At 41.5% G+C, this 19,929-nt stretch overlaps 1 long non-coding RNA gene across 4 annotated transcripts in view; it reads right to left on the minus strand.

Moving 5' to 3' along the window:
* The window catches only part of LOC104909589, a 175,605-nt gene that overhangs the window by 110,432 nt on the left and 45,244 nt on the right, over window positions 1–19,929 (minus strand). The window lies entirely within an intron of this gene.

Below are 19,929 nucleotides of genomic sequence, written 5' to 3' on the forward strand. Positions count from 1 at the left end.
AAGCTCACAAACACCTTCAATGAGTGCCAGTTTAAGATTCAGGACAGATGTTCTTGGACTCCAGTTTCCTGCCACATCTGGTGGGCAACCCAGCCCTCCTGGCTGACAAGACTCAAAAATGGTAAGACTGATGAAAAGTGTCAGGGAAGGTTAAAACAGATTAGCAAGAAACTGCTAGGTGATGAATGGAGCCTGTCCCTGCAAGCACTCCAGGTTATCTTCATCTTCATGCCCACTGGGAATTGACGCACAGGTGTTTTAGAAAGAAGAAGCTGCCTACTTTGTGACATTTTGGCTTTTGCCTCCAGGTTGAGAAGGGATACAATGCACAAGAGAGAGGAGACAGTCTGCTGGCGATATCTAACTGCATTTTCGACACCCAAAGTAGAGCTTGTCTGGCAAGTGAAAGAAAGGTTTCTACATCTCAAATTCAGAAGGAGGCACATCCCATTCTATTGACAAAGGATTGAGAATCTGAAATGGCAGAAGTATTTAAAGCAAATTAAAGCCATTAGCAAAGTCAAAGCTGATGAAAGATGCTTGACATAGGCTGATGTTTCTGGAGCCAACATCCTCTGGTCACAAAGCAAAGCAGAGGGAGGCACAGCTGCATCCCTCCTCTCTGTAGGGCCCTGTATAGGGAAATGGTATGTGCACATACCAACATCCCACCCAACATCTGCAGCTTCTCCTGAGGGTGAAGGCATTCGAGGAAATTGCACACCAATTGATAACACTTATCATCCCAGCACAATTTGAATCAATGAATTTAAATTTACATACAATTTACAGCAATGGATCAAAAAATCAATGTCACGTAAACCGAACTCTTGAAGCTGCATAGGTTTGTAATAAACACCAGTCTATCACAGGCAGAGCCATGGCAACATTTATGTAAGCAACATCACACTTTTTGATGGAGTTTTCCTTTTTGTGAGTGTAAAACAGACTCACAGCATATCTCTTAGTTAGCAGATAAGCCATACAGATAGGAATGCAAGATGCTTCATCTTGCCTTGACCTGATTTTTGCCCCAAATAAATTAATACAGTAGCACCCCCTCTCCTAAGAATCACTGGGATTTATGAAGTAAAAACAGTTTCCATTCCTATCTGACACATGGTGACAACTGAGGGATGCAGAGATCAACTGGGAAGAAAAAGTAGTCTTTAAAACAGCACAGCACTATTGATACCCACACCCAAAGTTCATCCACCGAGTCCATAAAACTTACTGTAACCTTTATCCCAGGAGAATTACTTATCTGCAAGACAACAACAAAACCACTTTTTATGAAGCAGGACACAAGATCTGTACAAATTTTCTTTTCTTTTTTTTTTTCCTAACATACAACTTTAAACTCCAAAGTCACTGAAAGTCCAGAAGCACAACAAAACCTCTCTGAGTAGCATGCAAGCAGAGCAGAACAAGAGGAATGAGTGGTAGAGATGTGCTGCTTACTGCATCCAGGTACAGAGGGGTCTATATATGGTCCGTGACCACATCTAGAATTACCCCAGCTATGAACTGGTGCTGCATTATCTTGCAGCACGCAATTCTTGCTCCATCGGTGAAACTATAGTAACTACATGACCATTGGGGATTAGCACGATCCCAGGTCATAAAACTTGATCAGAGCAGATTTGCAAATGACCAGGCCAGCATTGGCTAGGGGTCTTACCCAGCCCCACCCCTCCTTTCTTTTAAAGAGAGAATATCACATATGAAATGCTAATTCTGTTTTAAATCAGAAGTAAAACATACACATGACAAAACAAATGTGTGCTTACAAATATTTTGTCATATTAGATTAAATTATAGCACACAGACTAAACAAAGAAATCTGAAATCCAGGGTCTTGTGTTTGGGATATCCTTGGAGCTTTTATACAAAGAGAGTGAAGTTTACACTTCTGCATTGCATGGTGCACAGTCATCCCATACCTGCCCCATAACACAAACACAGTTTTCTGTACAGCAGCAATGTATTTTTCAATGCAAGAAGACACCAATTAAACTGCCAAAACCCTGCTCCTTTCATACTGATTTTCCTGTGCCACCCTCCTTATGCAGTGTTTCTTGCCATTTCCTGATAAATGACAGCCCGTCCTCTGCTTCTCAAGGCTCAGTGTTACATCCAACAACACCTCCTATATTGTTCTACTCGAGCTCCAGTTTCCTATTCCCTTCCCATTTTGTGGTCTCATTTTGGCCCCACACATCCCACCCTAATAGGTAGAGCCACCTCCCACATTCCAAGAACCTCAGTGTCCTGCAAACACCACTCCTTTTGTGAAGCTATCTCATGATACTCTCATCCCTAAAGATATTTCCACACCTTCTTACATGCCTATTATCCTGTGCACCAGGCTCGTCTGAATCAAGTAGCAGCCTCTTGGAGGAGACAGCTATGAATGCAAAGATACTAGAGAGAGCCATAAAGGAATCAGGTCAGGCAGGGAGCCAACCCAGCCCAGTGGAAGATACGAGGAGCAAGGAGTTGCCTAGGCACCAGGTTCAGCTGGGCATGGTCAAAGAGCTCCTGGCAAAGGCTGATAGACTTTTCACGTAACTGGAGAGGGCTCTTAGGCTACAAGTTACACAAACGGTACTGAACACAAGATGTAGGGTTCAGGTTCCAAAAAAAGGAAAAAATAAAAAAATAAAAAAGAAAAAAAGATGTCACAACCAAACTGAACTTTTAGAAGAAATGTGATAAGTTCAATAAAGAGACCAAGCAACATACTTGCTGAGGCAAGAGAGCCTAGACTCATTAACTCATATGCTCCATTCCAGTTCTACATCTTTGTTTTCCAGGAAGTAAAGGGTGAGTAAGTAACAGAGCTTGTTGGACTGGTATAATTTTCACAAAGTGGAAGAAGGAGGAGAGAGTAAAGCAGCTCCTGAGCTTCAGGGCTTTTAGAAAAAGGAAGTTTCAATCTTTTCTTCTCCTTTTTTTGAAATACATAGTGACACAGCTTTTCATTCCCTTCTATCCTGGCAAAAAGGACACAACAAACTCCTGAACAAGTCCTCTGCTGCTACACCTCATCTGTTCCAAGGTCTGCTTGATGATGATGAAGAACGTGGAAAAGCTCAGTGGGGCCAGTATCCCAGAAGCTATACTGGGCAGCCACACAGGCTGGCAGAACTAGAGAGGCAGCATTGCTATGATGCTTTCTGCAGAGCTGCTGACTGGTCAGCATAGTAAGCTATGCAAGTGTGAGGGGGAATAGTAACAAAATTGATTTTGCCAGAATCACAAAATAAATAGGACAATTCCTGCCCTGCAGAAAAGGTATATAGGAAAGTTTAATTGAATCAGCAAAGGGCTCAAAACTGTACTCAAAACAGCATAAGCAAGAAGAGGAATGCTATACCAACCACAGCTCTCCCGAGAGAACTCTTATTTTTCCCCATCCACTATCCAGAACATCCATTCCTACCTCAGCTCCACACACTGAGAGATGCTACCTTGGGAAGAAGGTCTTTTCTCTTGGGGTCATTCATGAGGCCTCTAGAACTGCAGCACTCAAGAGATTCACAATCATAACAGATAACCTAGAACACATAACTTTAATAGAACCTCACAAGAGGCTCCAGCGGGTCACCTACTATTAGATCAAGCTGTCCAGAAACCCATTCAACCCAGCCTTAAGTGCCTCCAAAGATAGGAGGCTCACTACCTCTCTGGGCAGCCTGTGCTAGCGTCTCAACCCTCTGAATTAAGAATTTCTCCCTAATGCTAACCTAAACATCCCCCCTCTTAGTTTAAAGCCATTCCCCTTTGTCCTTTCACTAACAGACCACGAAAGAAGTCCATTCCCCTCCTGCCTGTAAGATCCCTTCAAACACTAGAAAATCACAATGAGGTCTCCTCAGAGCCCCCTCTTTTCCAAGCTAAATAAGTCCAATTCCCTCAATCTTTCATTACAGCAGTGCTCCAGCATTCTGATCATTTTCATAGCCCTTCTCCAGACCCACTCCAACAGCTCCGCATTCTTCCTGTACTGGCAGGCCCAGGCTTAGATACAGTAGCTCCAGATCGAGTCTTACAAGGACACAGCAACAACGGACAATCACCTCCCTCTCCCTGCTGGCCACCCCTCTTTTGATGCAGCCTAGGATACAGTTGGCTTTCCAGGCTGCAAAAGCACACTGCTGACTCATACAGCTTTTCATCCACCAGGACCCTCAAGTCTTTTTCTGTAGCGCTATTCCCAGTGAGTTCTCCCAGTCTATACTCATGTCCGGGATTGTCTCAACCCAAGTGCAATACTTTGAGCTTAGCCTTGATAAACCTCATTAGATTCTTGTGTACTCACTTTTCAAGCCTTTCCAGGTTCCTCTGGATGGCGTCCCTCCCTTCTATTGTGAAAAATGCACCACTCAGCATGGTGTCACCAGCAAACTTGCTGAGGGTACACTTCATCATGCTGTCTACATCACTGATAAAAATGTTGAAGAGCACTAGTCCCAAGATGGACCCTGGGGAGAAACACTTGTGACCATCCTCCAACTACACGTAGAGTCATTAACAGCAACCCTCTGGCTATGACCATCCAACCAAGTCTTTATCCACCTAAAGCCTTCAGATCCATCTACCTCCAATTTAGAGATGAGGATACAGTGCAAGACCACGTCAAAGGCCTTGCAGAAGTCTTTGTAGATGACATCAGTTGCCCCTTTTTTTGTCCACTAATGCAAAGACTCATCAGGACCCAGCAGTGACAAGCAACTGTGGTATATCCTCCTCCATCTTTAACAAAAAATTCCCACAGAGTACTTATATGAAAAAGTCACATCATATGACCATACTTCTTTTTCTTTTACCTTCCTGGCAAGGACTCTTTTGATCTGGTCCCATGCTGCTGCCACCTGTGCTCAGCTGAGTGCACTGGTAGCAACAGCAGGTTCAGAAGATGACAGCACGAAGTGCTGACTCAGAGGTCTCACATAGTTCTGCCCTCACAGGCTGAAGTACAGTGCCCTACCAGTGCAGGCAGTAACTTCAGTATGAGTGATTTCAACTTTCTACCCATCAGCAGCACCCAACGCTGCTACTATAACTAGGTCTGGGTCTTAAGGATGCTGCTTCAAACCACTTCACTCCTGCTCACAGCTATGTATACCAGAACTATCATTAAATCTTCAGCTCTCCTGCTTTGCCCTAAAGCTGTCTAGTTGGCTGTGAATTTTACAGCAGCAAGGACCAAACTGCAGAGGCAATCACCTTACCCCCCCCCACCTCACTGCTCTGCAGCACAGCCAGCATGGAACACCTTCACATTGTGAGTTTCACCTTCATCGCACCAAGTTCAGAACTAACTCCTGAAGTAATGCAAGAGTTAAGGTGTTAATACACAGACACTTATTTATTTGTAAGGGAAAAGTCCTAGAATTGCCCAGAACTTCCACAGTAGGGTCTGTGCTGCTGGCTGCCTTGCATGCTCATGTGGGGTTTCCATGTCTCACCAGCAGTGCCCAAACCTCCTCCATAATTCCACTTCCACTTGCAGAGCTGCATGAGCATGAGTGTCTGGAGACAGCTTCTCTTCTTCTAGCCTCTGTCATAGGCCCTAAATAAAACCATTTATCATGTGGCAGATAAATCCAGCTAGGCTCCCATCTCTAGGGTACCATACCCACAGTAGGGTTAACATTCAGCTGACTGCACAGTCTTTGGTACTTGATAACAATTAAAAATAAATAAATACATAAAAGATTCTCTTCCTGCTGTCTGTGGTTGAGAAATGTTTGACAAGAGCCATTTGTCTGGTAGTTATAGCTACAAATATATTTATATTTGACTTGCACTTGACTTAATACCACATGAACTGGTGAGAGTAAAGGGACATTGATCTTTGCTTTACTGCTTTGCTTCACAACAAAGGTGTAGGCTCAAGAGGTGGGTTCACCACAGAATATTCATGGATTGCAGTTTGGGCAGGAACAGTTTGTAAACATCAGAAGAAACAGCAAAAAAAAATTTGTGTTGCAAAACAGTAACATGTCATTAAAAGAGAGTTTACTTTTCAGACACATACAGTGCTCCACATTGTTCCCAAAGCTTTTTAAAAGGAAATGATTAGCGTTGTTAGCACAGCAGTGCTCTTTTACAAAAGTAGCTCTAGCCATGGTTAATGTTTAAGAAGGAATTAAATATTAACTCAAAGGAAAGCACAGAGTCATAATGGTTTCAAACCATACATCAGACCAGCAAAGAAATTTTGCTGTGAAAGCAAAAAAGAAGGCAGGTTTGGTTCCCAACGCTAGAAATTGTGATTCTCTTGCCTCGTTGTCTTGGTGTTCCCAGGATGGAAGGGTAGCACTGCCTCTTTGCTTTTCACCCCAGGACAGGCAATTTTCCTCCTGCGTTTGGTTTAGCGATGACTCCTCAACAATAGAAGGTGGATCACACAGCCCTCCTCCCTGCTGAGGAGGGCTGCAATTTGATTCCCAGCCTGAGATTTGCTGGTAAGATAAAGTGCAAAGGTGACTAAACACCACAACAAGCAAGGTCTAGCCCCGTGGCTTTACCTGGAAGGGAGAACAGATTATTATTATAGCAGCAGATCTACCAAGATCTATTCCTTTTCTCCTGTTCCAGCTCCAGTACATGAGAATCCTTGCAGCTGTCTGAAGATGGTTTTATAGTGGCAAAATGACTTGCTGTATTAGTCCACAACAAGCATTCTAGCCTGTTCTACAATATTCCCTTATTCTCTCTCCCATCTTTACATTCTTGCTGCAAGTTTATGAGCATGAGCAGAGAACAAAGCCATGAATATTAACTGAATTAACTGCACCACTATAAACACAATTTCTGTTGCATGTTGTGCTGAACTTCCTAAATAATAGTCATTAATATGAATGTTTAGTCCTAGACTCTCAGGAGGGCTATATCAATACTATACTTCTCATCTTCAAAGCATTATAAAGATATTAGCTAATTAATTCCCTCAACCCCTTTGGTGGAAACATATTATCATCATCACGTTGTTCTTAGAGTTTTGCAGATGGAGAAATGAGGCAGAGAAGTAACTTATTCAGTGCCTCAGAGAGAAGGAGTGTGAGAAAGTTGTCAGGACTTGCTGATACTGTTCTAAACCCAAGCTACTATTGGAGCTCATCGGTACCTCACCACTTGTCACTGTGGTGATAGTACCTTTCTTCTATGCTCGTGTAATTTTACAGCAACGCTTCAGCAAATAGCCTTTAATAAATCACAGACAATAGATTAGGAGTTCTCCAGTCACAAGAGAGAAGAAAAAAAAGGGAAAAGGAGCAAGAACAAAACAAGAAAAGGAGAAAAAAGGTCACAATAGATTAATGAAAGAAGCAACAAATCAGTGGGGGCCAACTAAGCCTCAAGTGCTTCTCACTTCAGCTTGTAGAAAAGATTTGTGAGTGCTAGCCATTATGTGAGCAAGTGAAGGAAAACTCATTTTTCTAGGAGAGCAAAGTAATATAAAATGAAATCTGCATTCTGAAACTATCCATTCATGTAAATAGATCTATCTAATCAAAAGGAATGATTATGCCTACAAACATAAATACCACACATTCCAGTCTGAATAATGAAGGGGGAATCTTCCATGATTTTAGTTTGCGCACTAAATAAAGGAAACACAGAACTTTCTCTGAAAGGCCCGTCCCTCTTTCACTAGTGGATTCATGTCACACTTTCCAAGACTCCTTTACCTCATCTTTTGAGTAAATTTGAGCAAAATGACATGGAACAGTTTCTGGTCTGCACTTCATCTTTTGGAAATCAGTACATACCATGCACCAAGAAATAAAGAATTCACTTAAGCCTTAAAAAGTGGATCTTTTAAGAATGAAAGTCTAAGTGATTTTCATAAGGAACCCACTCATACACAGCCCAGAGAAATGGATCTGTAGACACGACGTTACCTCTGAGCATCGTTGCTCTGTCCATGCAATTTCAGTAACAACATCTAACAATCCAACTGAATTCCCAGAATCCAAACAATCATTTACAACCATGAGGTAATTAGTTTGGCTTCAGGTGAAAAGGTCTAAGGCCTTTTATAAACACTGCATATTTCGTAATCATCTCCTCTTGTCTTCATTTCGTCATGTTTTACAGCTGCTCATCAGGTATTGGCTAACTCGGGTTATTATGACAAGAATATGATCTCGTTAGCATTTTAATCCGTTGCTTCACTATAACTATTTAAAATACTTTGCTCTCAGCAAGCTGCTCCATCTACTTTCAGATGACATTATCTCAGACTTCTTGCTCATTTCAATAACTCTGAGAGATAAACACAACTCCTCCCCTGCGTCCATCCCTCCTCACACATCCATCAGCACGGAGCCATTTAGTTCCCAGGTCTGTCCAGCTCCTGCCCACACAGTAGTTGTATATGGCTGGGCTTATTCTATCATCCTGAGGTTCCCATGTTCTTGTGCAGTTGCACAATTTCTTACTGCAAGCTCCTTTTTACTCAAGGTGTCAGTCATGTACACAACAATCTTTTAGCACTGTACATTTCATTTGAAATGCCGCACAGAAGACTACTAGGGTTACTATCAGAAGTTTCCATGACACATTCTCTTGTAGCCGATAGTCATTTTTCAGTCAGAGGACTTCAACTCTTGTTCTGCAGCTGGGCAGACAGCCAGATCTGCAGCTAGGTTCACCGAGATAGGAGCAGAGAGGCCTGTGCTGCAGTACCCACAGTGGCAGGAGCATCCTGAGCACCACAGTTTATATTTCTGACAAAATATAATTATTACCAAATATCCCTTTTCAATGTGGTTGATTCTTATCTCTGTTAATCAGACTGACATGACATAAAAGCCACAAGCTGCCCTTTTTTAAAGGACATCAAAAGCATCTCAGTAGCATTGTGACTGATATAATTTCAAAAGAGAAGAGCTGGGTCTTCAGTACATTTACACAAGTGATAGCTGTGCCACTATCTATGCGTGGCACAAGTAAGGTGTGTTGTGACTGAATACCCCATGCCACACATTTGTATCCCAATTTGCAAGCAACTGCAAAGAGGCTGGGAATAAATCCCATCAAGGAAAACCCAAGAGCTAGAATGAGTTTAAATTGCTCAGAGAAGTAATTAGCAATTTGCAGAACCCAAGCTGCTGGGCTCAGGACATTGCAACGTGGAAATGACATCCCACACACTCAGCCACTGTTTTGTCTTTTGATTCTGCTAAGGAGTTACTTTTCTCTGACTCTTTCCAATAGACTGATGAGCTTGAGGTGCTGATTTGAGACAAATTCCATTCTTCTGTCCCTGTATGATTTTACAAGAGTACCACCAGTAACAGACCCCGTACACTACTGTATCTCATAGGCAGCACAAACAGTCTTCAGCTTTGATCTCAGCCACCTCTATTTACTTGCTGATGCCCAGAATGCAGTAAGGTACGTGTTCTCCTCATCCTCTTGCTGGTATCCTCAATATTCAATGCCAAAGACAGCTGCTTTTCATTTTTGCCACTGAGAAATAGCTTCCTCAATTGCACATGCTTTGTAGTGAGCTCTAAGGCATTGCACATCATAGTTTGACTGACTTTTCCCACAGTGACCATACATTGATCCCGTGTGGACTTCTCAACTGGCAAGAGTACATTCTCTTCTGATTCTCTATATCTCACATTTTCACATTATATTTCATATTTTCACATTATTTCTTCCTCCTCATGCAGTAATTACTCTGTGGGGCAAGTGCTAAAGCAGCCAAATTCTTTAATCTTTCTCCAGGTGCAGAGTGCCTGGAAGAAATTGCAGACCTTCAAAAACATTTTGATAACTTTCAGTTTTTTTTTGCTGTAGGGATACCACAATGTCTGTTCAGACTGGATTTCTGGAGTTCCTTGCGTCTCTACTCCATAAATCACTTGTCTGTCCCTTCCCGAGTGTTCCTACATCTCTGAATTTATTTGTACTGACTGCAAGCAGTGACCTAGTCAATTATTAATTGCACTTTCATCTTGTAAAGCTTCTCTTGGTGCTTTCCCCATGTTTATGTTGGCATAGCAAATTGAGGACTATCCAATACAGGTATTTTAGTATTTGCAGCGCTTGGTTACATTTTTACATTCTTTCCTTTCATAGTGAGTGCAATGCAAATGATAACTCACCATCTACATGGCATGTAGTTTTCTGTTTCCATCCAGCTGTGGAGTGCTGGAGTTAGACTGAGGTTTACAACTGTTTATTATTTTTGTGTGAGAGCACTGTATTGTACCAACATTAATATACATCTTTAAGCTTGCGTAAGATAACAGACTTTTCGGTAACACTGCCCACAACAATCAATGCAGGTGGCTCTGTACTTGGAGCATTATTCAATACACTTTATTTTCTTCTCCCAAGAACTTCCTTCTCATTTGCCTTTTTCTGCCTACTTCTGTTCATTCATTTCTGCATTGAACTTGGTTTATTTCTGTGCTACTCCTTTTCTGTTTATACTGTTTGAAGTGAGGTACTTTACTGTCACATTCAATAGGCTTGTTTCTATCTTTCTGACAAGTTGTGTTCAAAAATCACGTAATTCCTGTCCTCATTAGTAAGGTATACTTTGGCTTTGGAGATCAGACATTCATAGAAGTCATCTATTTTGTACCACTGATATCAACCAGGCAGTTCTTGTCAATGGACAAAAAAACATGATACTTTCTGCATTTTCTGCAACTTGAAGATGCTTACAGAGTGTTGCTAGATTTTTATTTTTTTTTTAAACAGGGGCTCTCTGTATCATTAGCATCTAGGTTATTTGTATATATTAGGAATATTCCTATGTTTCTGATTTCACCAACTCATCGCAGGCTACTTATTTCTAACACTAAGTTCAACACTGAAGTATTAAGAGCTGGGCAAAGAGCCACAGCCATGCAGCTTTTTTTTTAATCTTCTCCACACAAATTGTCTGTTGTCAAACCTTTCCTGAAAGCAGTATTCTAAATTTCTAGACTTTACCATGCATTGCTGGCTGTGCTGCTCTTCTCCAAAATTTTCCTTTTTGTCAGGTCTCTCTACAGTCTTTTACTGTAGCAAAGCACGTGGATTTAAAAGAAAGAGAGGGATGCCCAAAAGATATAAACGGCAGGAAAAAATAGGTCCTTCTAGTGGTAACACAGGATGCATCTTCTCTGCCTTAGTAACTTGGCAGTTTTATACGTGAAGTCTACAGTCTTGCAGTGAAATTCTAGTTTATTTTTTGCATGCATACATAGGGATGATGTGTAGCTGTGCATGTCTATCCTGAGCCAGGCCTGGAAAGATCAACAATATCATAGAGGAGCCATGCTCAGAACCACAATAAGCATTTCAGTATTCCCATTTCAATTAATCTAATGGCAGACATGTTTATCTGCTGAGTAGATAAGGAAGTGAAACCATTTGGGTAGAAAATGACAATAAGCCACAAGAGAACATAGTGTAAGAGTTATTGATAGCAACCCCAAAATTTATTTCAGAGAGTATTATAAAAGCTGCATACGTACAAGGCCACATACAGAGGTTCAATGTGACTTCTGCCATGCCAGCAGAATTAAGAGACAAAAAGGAAGAGACATGCAAAGTTCAAAGTCTGTGCTATCTGATAAGGCCTGTCAGAACTAAAACCAGGAGATTCTGCCAGAATTAAGTTATTTCCTCAGGTCAAATCATGCATCCAGAATCAAGAAACATTGGTTGAGCAGATAAAGCCCATTTGTATAGCATAATAGTGGATGAGCATATATTTCACTAAAATAGTAAATATATACACTCTACAAACACAAGGCAAAACCACAGACACAGCAGACAACATAACATCCTCTCTGCTGAGACTTGAACAGCAAGACAAAAAGAAAAGCTAAAAAGTAACTGCCTGATAGATATGCATATCTATCCCCTGGAAACCCTACACCTATAAAAGAAAAGAGTTAAAGCTGTCTACCCTTCTTGCAAAGAGGGATTGCGCTTGCTCTGACATGAATCCACCTTCAAAGACTACCCAAGAATTTCTGTAATACCATGGCATGAAAAAATAACATTTACCTCCCTCCAAGCTAGAAAAAGAATTTTTTTTTCAGGTAAATGAGAATTAGTCAAAACAAACACTTAAAGCAGAGACAGAATAAGTGTCATATGTGCTGAGACAAATTATAAGGGACTATTATATTTTACATGCAAACAGACTTCACTAATTATGTTGGATTTTTCTATCTTGATTGAGACAAAAGGGGTGCTGTAATAGACACCCCTGCAGGAGGGTTTTATGAACAAACAGGGCTGCATGTAGGAACTTGGAGCTCTCTCGTTTCAGAAAATCTCTGATAAGAAAGAGAGCCTTCCTGGGTAAAATGTCTCAGTTCTTAGCCCCTTATTCAGAAACACAGCAGTTGCAAGAGTAGTGCTACCAACCTTATAAGCCAAGCAAACAGCCCTCACGGACAGCTACCATTATTAAGTAAATCAGATGAACACACTTTCTAGCAACAGAAGATTTTAATTTTAAAAGCATATCACTACTGCAACTCTCAGATACACGCACCATGGAGAAAACAGCAAAGGGAAAGGAGAAGGATTTATAGGTATTTGTTCGAGAAAATCCTGAAAATTCATGGTGGTCAAGGTTTCTTTTCATGAGCTTACTGCAAACATTCACAGCAATTTAGTTCCATCTTCAAGAAGGTTCGCAAACACAGATTACACTGCAGGTTCTTGTGCAAACATATATCCATTAATGAAGATATGCTAAAAGACTAGCACAAGTATTTGCATTGAGAGCATTTGCAGAGCTAATGTAAAAACTTCTTGTGGCTTGGGAATTCCCAAGGCAGGCATCAAAATATGAAAAATATAACAAAAAAATACAGCATAGTGCAGGCAACCAATGGAGCTACAGCAAACATTCAAAACATGTACAAGTACACTCCAGTCACAGCTATGCTCCCTTTAACCATTCACTGAGCAAGATGAAAAGTTAGTTAGAAAAAGTAATAATAATAGAAAAAAAAAATAATCAAAGAATGTTTCCACAGTATTTATAAACAGAAATGATGCATTTGCCAAATGCATTGTTACTGCAGTTAGCTCTCCATTCCTAGCAATATTTCACATATTTCCATGTAGAATAGACTCTGCTTGCTCTCCTTTGGGTTCCATGGTGGAGAGGAGCATCAGATCTGGGGTTTGTGGACGGATGTGGACAGCAGCCTGCCTGAAGCCACTCTGAGTAGAAGGGCACTCCAGGCACAGCCATCCCCACAATACACAGATGCCAGACTGTTTTTATTGACTTACCCCAGAAGTGCTACTCATTGCTCCCCAATGGGTAAAAGTGAACAAGACAAGCGTATTGTGTGCCCAGGCAATCCTATGCCTTCAGTACAGGGGATACAGGGAAGCTGCACACACTGCCAGCACAGCAGCCAGCTCAGAGAGGAAAGGCTGGGAATGATTTTCACCCAGGTCTACCACTGAAGCCAATGCATTGTGCAATTACATCCTGCAAGGTTAAGGTATCTCAGGATTCCTGGAGAAGTCATCTTTTGCTGCCAAGACATGCTTCTAGGAAGGACAGGAAAGGAATGATTCTCCTGTTTCCAACAGACACACGAAGCCTTACTAAAGCTGTTACTCTCTTAGGCCCTGTCCATAGTAGCTCCTGTAACAGAAGCACTTAATTTACCAGCAGTTCAAAAGTCAGGGCCCTAAAAATCACAGTATTACTTTGTAATCAGTTTTTCCTTTTTTTCTTTAAAGACAACCAATGACTTTTTTGTGGGTTTTTTTTCCCCTCTTTAGATTAAATCAGAAGCTGGCCATGTTTGTTTAACCTCAGGCTTTGCTGAACTGGCATGCCTGAACAGCTCTTAGCACTGCCAGAGCCACAGATGCTAAGGTAACAGGAGAAGAGCAGTAAGCTACAGCCTGTTGCTAAGACAAGGCAGCTTCCAAGTCCTGACCATGACCACAACAGGCATCCCATGTAGAGGAGAAACTCCAGTGAAAGAGAACATGACTGAGTTTATACTGGAATCTTTCACAGCACTTCTAAAGGCAGGGAGAAAAGGCTGGGAGAGATGGAAACAGAGGTTATCACATAGAAAAGTCTAGGGGAAATTTCAGCTGGCACAAGAAACACACCTATGCATATACTACTTTGCACATACGGTGACCTTCTATAGCCAAAGATACAGATAATACCAGTCACAAACTGCAAAATTTTTTTTTTTTTTAAATAGTTAATGATTTGCCCATAATCCTTAGCAACAGTTATATCTTAGTGGAAATATTTGCAAAAGCCAAGCATAGCACCACTACTACACATGGACCCGTAAAAGAACAACATGGGCTTAGGATGAACCTATAAGTCCTGCTGCACTGGCCCATATGTTATTCAGAATTTCTGCCTGGTACCAGCCAACAAGGTACAGAAGCAGTCAAGCAGGAGGTCAAGGTTAGTGATACCAGTAGGAACTATTTCAGCAGAAAATACAGGTAGGAGAGAAAAATCCAGTGGAACCCCTCGTTCCAAGGAAAAGAAGATATACACCCTTTCCGATTGGGTCAAATGAACTCAAAAACTATGCTCCTACTCAAGTAAGTCTTGTAAATATTTAAAACAGTTGGAAGAAATTTTTAGTCCCCCACCCTCTGACCATGTGCATTCATGCACCCCTGCCCAAGTTACACAGATAGCAGGTTACACTCTCCTCTATACCTGCCAAAAGAGAAACCGGCTGTTTACTCTTACACAAGCTTGGGATTTCTGAGCTAAACAGATAACTGACTTCTCAGCTTCCCTTCATGTTTTAATTGTATTTGATTTCACCAATTACAAAAGTGTTTACATTCTAGAGGGGGGTGGGAAAAGCAAAACATTTAAGCCACATATAAGCAGCAACATCTGTCCCATCCGCCTGGGAAGCACGAGGAGGGGAGTCGGGTCATGCCAGAGCAGGAGGCTGCCAGATAGTGCCCAGAGAGCCACACACAACCCACAAATGCCTGTAGTGTGCTAGGTTCTGAGCTGCAGCTGTGTTCACTGCCCACCCTGCGCATGCCCCACACCCTGCCAGCAGCTCCCCACGCACTGCAGCCACAGCCAGCACCCAGGGATGCACACTGATGATGATTCACTTACAGAGCCAAAAGCAGCACACAATTAAACAAACAAGCCCATTTAAACAGGCATTAAAATGCATGCTTGGGAAACAGGGCTCCAGCAAAATTAGCAGCGACATGAGCACTCAGCTGGCCATGCTTCACTGCCCCAATCTCTCTCACACTGTTTTCTTGCTCCACATTCGGTCTGCCCAGAAAGTGCCCTGTTGCCCTGTCACTAGGCCATGAGCAAGCTCCCCAGCCCAACCACAACCTGCATGCATCCCAGCATCAAACTAGGCCTGTTAAGGGGACAAGTACATTTTTCTACCACCATTAAACTACCAGAAATCTTTATACAGCTTCAGGCCACAGCAACAATGGGAAAAGAGCTTTATTCTTACTGGTCTGTGTTTTGAAAGTAACACCATTTTAAATACATATTACACCTTTTATCAGAAGGGACAAATCACATTCAAAGAAGTTTTAAAACTGCATATGTATATCCTCATTGTTTTAAATATTCTTTTTAGACAGACTGAACATTTTAATCTACGTTAATTAAAGCATGCCAGCTAACGTGTTTAAAAAAATACTCGGTTTTCGTGGTCTAAACATAACCTGAAGCAAAACATGCTTTCTGATGGTGGTTAAGGCTGAGATCAAATCTGTATGAGACAAAAACTCATTCCAGGAACCGGGGGAAGCTCCTGCACTACAACCCAGGCCGTTGGCTGCTGCAGAGTAGGTGGCTTGCCACGTTGGGTTCTGCTCTTTCTCCTATAACAATACTGTAGTTTGGAAGGTGGCTCGGCAGGTTCTTCCAACACCACAACCTATTCCCACCACCCACCCACTTCTTAGCAAGCTTTTCATATGCTAAGTGACAGCAAATCAGATGCAATCATCCTACCAGTGTTTCTCAGCATCTTCCTACATGACAGGCATCCTCATAAAATACCATCCCTGAGTGGCAGGCACACTTGGCTCAGCAGACCATGCTACCACACTCTCATGCTTTTATTTAACACCTCAGTCTGCTTTCCAGAGATCTCAACATGCGATGTGGCAGTATGTATTTTTCATGCTTATTCATAGATAGGTCAGCAGCAGATGCTCATACAAAGGTCATTTCCCCACCTGTGGCCCAGTCTGCATACTCCTCATTACAGCAATAAAGGCGTGTGTTCACGTCTCCAGGTAGCTGCTAAACCTGCATCTCTTCGCATGTGCTCTGATTCATGCAGGCAAAGGGCTTACCCTGCAACTTCTGCAGTGGTTCCCCAGGTTTTCCTTCCACACCCATACTGGGTATTTTCATCCTTCCTGCCAGGACAGCCCTGCTACTCACCCGCCACAGTTCACAGCCCAGAATATGGCAGCAAACTTTTATGGCAAGGGTGCAGTGCCATAGTCCTCACCCTGAGCTAACTTGTCTCCATTTCTGCAACTGGCACCTCCCACATGTGCTGCTGCTTACAAGGAAATGGCTGCCAAGGGTTACTACAGGTAAAAGCTCCCAATTTGGAAGATACAAACATCACACCTGCAAAACATCACACCAATATTATTTTGACTAAGGAGCCAGGATAGAAATCTTTTAAATCAGGTCCCCTAGACATTTAGACCACTGTGGGCACATCATTTACATGCCATGGGAGTAGTACAACAGCATATGAATACTCGGTCTTTGCTGACCCCAGGCAATTAGCCAAAACTGTTTCCACTGAGTGGAAAAACTGATGACAGCCAGTTCTCTCATTGATGCAATGCTTTTCTCAATAAATAAACCCAAAGTCCTACTTTTTTCAAAAAGAGAAAGATTCAACAAGAGATTGCTGATTTGCCAAACTTCAAGCTTTGTACAGTAGGTACTTATCCCAAAAAGTGTCTCTCATTTTTTGGTTCTCCATTTAAACAGGCTTCAGAAGCTATGTCTGTCTGGCATTTATTGTTTCCCTCTGCCTCAGCTTCCCCAAGCAAAATCCCATACAGCATCTCCCCCATCAAGCCCCCCGGTTGCTCCTATCTTTATTCCAAGCAAACAGTGCCTGTCACTTCTATGAGCCACAGTTGGGCTAGAACCCTGCCTGCAAAAATGTACCCCTTTTCATACTGCTTTCCTGTTCTAGTTCTCAGATCCTGTCTGGAAGGAAGCACAGCATTTTCCAACATCATCTCTGGGATGATCATAAGTGTCCAGAAATCACAATGTGAGGTTAAAATGTACAAATGCAAGCAATGTGGTGGATCATCTCTGTTGGCTCCTCTCACAGTTTGAAGAGCTCAGGCACTTTCTACAAAGTTGACTTTGCGATCCAACATAATAAGAAGGGCTGTGGCCATCTGGTACCATCCTCCTCTTGATTTTCTGAGGAAATTGAGATGAAGAGTGTCATGGGAAAAGAGAAGCTCAAGATTTTCCTGCTATAGCAGAGTGACACAGCTTGCTGACCACTACCGTGGGCTGAAATCTCCTTGAAATGCCAGAATAGGGATGTTACGCATGTCCAGTGCTAGGCTCCCACAGATCCTGTCCTAAGCACTTGGTGCTGCTGTACATACTGTTGCATGAGATTCTCATTTTTCTTCATGGCTTTTCCCTTGAGTTGCTCTTGCCTAACTGCCCTCTCCTTGTAATTGAGTTGCACAACCTAACTATATTTTCCCCTTCATGGAGAAAAAAAACAAACACTTCTGCTTTAAAAAAAATAAATTAAGCTACACTAATTAATGAATTAACTCTGAAAAAGAACAAAACAAAAAAGTTTTGAAACAGTGAATAATATCAAAGACAGTACTGAAGTAATTTCAGACCTTTAAAGGCTGACTGTAATGGTATGGAAATGACCTTCAGTCATTCTAAGTAAGGCCTATTTGAAATTAAGACCCTTTTGCAAAGTGCTCAATGAATCAACATTTTTCATTGGAAAAACCTTCTATCTGAAGATTTCCAACTCATTCTACAGCTTCCGCTGAGCTTGACTTTCTTGCCTTTTCTGTACTACGATTATTTTACCATCATTACATCATATTTTGTCTCATTCTTGCAGTCATTCATTCTGTTTCTTCACAGTTTGACAGGCCCAATATTTAAATAACGCATAGTCAATACAAAAGCTAAGGGCTACTGTAAGTAAACAGCTAAGCATCAGACCCAACACATTCCTCAGTTACATGGGTGTAAATCTCAAAGAGAGGAATGGTTGGAAATGCTCTACTTAAATTATTCACATTCCACTGCAGAGTGAAGATGCATTTGAATTATTTTTACCAAAAAAAGCCTTCTTCTCAAGCACTTTTATTAAATTTACATTAGAACGAGAAATTACTAGAACATTGTTTGATAGTATATAGCTGTTGTACAAATTAAAATGTAGGTAGAGTGAGGGACTACTGTATACTTGTGGAAGGAGAAGAAAAGGCAAAAGTAAAGCATACAGGGATGAAAGAGGAATGACTATAATCTAGAAAAAGAACCAAGTTTTATGTACAGCAGGCCAGTAATTACTTATTCATCTACCTGCATACAAATGAGTTAATTCTTTCTAGGATCCTACTACAACCTTGAGGTGCCCAATTCCTTGTGGCAATAAGATCCTCAGCATCATTAAATGTTGTAACTTGGAATCAATGGTAGTCAGCTTTGAGCAAGCTAAGATCAAATTCAGCTCTGCTAAGTATTATGAAGTTAGCAGCATTAGGAACAGACAAGGGAGAATGACAACCCTGGAGACTACTTTACAAAAGTACTGCCACTGAGGTTGTTAAAGGAATTTCTGCAGCTAACAGCATATTGTAATTGCCTGTATAACAATCACACAGCAAGATTTTTGTCTGATAGTAAAATGAGAAAAAAGCAACCTGTCTTTCAGAAATTCTGATCTAGAGGCATGATTTCACGAGTTGCTTTGTGATAGCAGTTCCCTGAGCCTGAATCTCACTCAAGACAGCATTCTAATTCACCTAGAGCCCCAGAGGGACAAGTAGCATAGTGACCTTCAGCCAAAGGAGACAAATCTACTGAAAGCCTGCAGCCATCCATCTTCTGCCCAGTCTGATATTAAAAGTAACAGTAGAACAGTATGCATATCAAGTAATTGTAGTATCTGAATGTGACAAAAACATGGTGAGTAGTAACAAAGACTGATCAGTCCTCTGGCTTTTCCTTTAATACTTTCTATGTTTAATTGAGTAACACACTAGTAAAGCAGTTTTACTTTTAAGAACAGTGAAAAAAAAAGGGGGGGCTCCCTGGTGTATCCAGATGTAATGAGATTATTGGTCAAGTCTGGAGATCTGGAGCAGCTTGACATTGATAGATGTAGGAGGATCAGCATAGTACATCAAGATGAAAGTGGATTAAGTTGCAGTTTTGTTTTTGTTTTTTAAACCAGCAAGGAATGTGAATAGTTATAGAGATCATATAGATCAGCAAAGATAGTCTCTGGAAGGTGAAAGAATATGCTAATCAGAAGGGAGCAACAAGTCCTTGGCTGGAAGGAGAAAAATACATATCTGTAGAGTGACTTGCTTGGAGTGGAATAGCACTCCACCTGAGCTTCCTTACTAAGGCTGATGTTTTTATAATCAAAAGCATCCTCCTCTTACAGAAACAGTCGAACTCCACTGCCTGCACTATGCAGCAGCTCACAGCAGGATGCAGCCATAGCCCATGATATCCCTCCTTATGATATAAGTGATAAATTGTCTGAGCAGGAATCCATCACAATACTCATGCAAGCATTCGTAGTAGTCTGCTCCTTGTCAGAGTATCTTTAATGAAAGCAAGTTCACTGTTTAAATTTGATGCTTCAGTCAAAAAGAAAAACAGCAATT

Source organism: Meleagris gallopavo, chromosome 2, assembly GCF_000146605.3.
Source record: "Meleagris gallopavo isolate NT-WF06-2002-E0010 breed Aviagen turkey brand Nicholas breeding stock chromosome 2, Turkey_5.1, whole genome shotgun sequence".
Taxonomy (NCBI): Eukaryota; Metazoa; Chordata; class Aves; order Galliformes; family Phasianidae; genus Meleagris; species Meleagris gallopavo.